The following is a 1,688-nucleotide window of genomic DNA, read 5'->3' as shown; positions in this document are numbered from 1 at the left end:
CCAAGTCTCACCATCCTTGCCTCTAAGGAGCATTCTGGCTGTAGTTCTTCCAAGAAAGATTTGTTTATTCCATTGGCAGCTCGTGGTACCTTCAATATTCTTCACCAGCACCATAGTTCAAATGCATCAATTTTTCTCCAGTCTTCCGTATTCAATGTTCAACTTTCACACCCTTATGAGGCAATTGAAAATACCATGGCTCGAGTCAGGTACACCTTCGTCCTCAAACTAACATCTTTGCTTTTCAGTCCTTTAAAGAGGTCATGTGCAGCAGATTTACCTAATGCAATGCATCACTTGATCTCTTGATTGGTGCTTCCATGAGAATTGATTGTGGATCCAAGCAAGATGAAATCCTCGACAACTTTAATCTTGTCTCTCTTTATGATGAGAGAGACAAAGCACGACAGAGCTAAACGGAGAGTACTATGGAAATCAAGAGGAGACTGATCTCTGGTGAGTAAGTTAGAGTAGGCAGCTGGGAGAAAGGGATGTCTAGGCTGAGGCTGAGTGAACAGAAGTTGATAAAGAGAATATGCCAATCAAAGGAAAGGCCCCAGAGTGAGAAAACACATTGTCATCAGTCTATTTCAACTCATGGCCAACCCCTGTGCCCGGGAGTAGAACTGTGCTCCACAGAGCTTTCAATGGCTGCGTTTTGAGAACTAGATTGTCATGCCTTTCATCAGAAGTGCTTCTGGGTGGGCCAGACTTTCGGGGAGCAGTCTAGTGAGTGAACGGTTTATTCCACTAGGGCTCCGACGTAAGTGAGAGAGTGTGATTTAAACTCCTTGTGACTGAAGTGCATGGTGCCTTTGACCAAACAGTGAGGATGCAAAGTGAAAGGTGGACCAGGAAGGGCTTGAATGCCATGCTCAGTAAATTATGTTTCAAGTGTTGGGGAGTTTAAAGCAGAACAGTCATTGGAGGTAGAATGGAGTGGATTTGGGCAAACTAGAGGCAAGGATTATGAGACAGACAATTAAAATTTTAGAAAGAAAGAACTAAATAAAAGCAAGACTGATAAAAATGGAAAGATGATAGATTCAAGAAATGTTGAGAAAATATGCATAATTGATGAACAATCTGTCTCTAGAAATTTACTTTTAGAAATGATTGTATGGATTCTCAAAGACAAGTAACAAGGATGATTATTGCAGCATTTTTGCAAGAGTTACAAATTGGAAACACTGTATATGACCATCAATATGGAACCGATTAATTAAATTAAGGTATGATTAAACCACACAACCTTTAAAACAAACAATGTAGAAGACATAAAAGAAATATTAAATTAAAAACAATTTGCAAATATTGCACTACTATTCTCACATCATGGTTTATGTATGTATATCATACATAAGTCTTATGTTGGTATAGGCACTGAAAGAAACTCAGGAAGGTTCTACATATAGACTGTCAACTCTGTTTATCTTTAGGGAATAGACTTTCACTTTATAATAAACTTGTGTTTATTGATTTATTTTTTAATCAACAACTTGTGATCCTAGACAGGAAAAAAAACTTTTTAATAAGGACATTTGTAGCACATTGGAAATTTTTCCAAAAGGTTTGTAGATTAGATAATGCCCTATCAGTGCTAATTTCTTGATTTTGATAATTGTACTGTGACTATGTAAGAGGGTGTCCTTGTTTTTTGTTTTGTTTTGTTTTTAAATCAATTTATT

Source organism: Echinops telfairi, unplaced genomic scaffold (genome assembly GCF_000313985.2).
Source record: "Echinops telfairi isolate 266 unplaced genomic scaffold, ASM31398v2 ScPeMD7_18;HRSCAF=68, whole genome shotgun sequence".
Lineage (NCBI taxonomy): Eukaryota > Metazoa > Chordata > Mammalia > Afrosoricida > Tenrecidae > Echinops > Echinops telfairi.
This window is presented reverse-complemented; position numbering follows the sequence as displayed.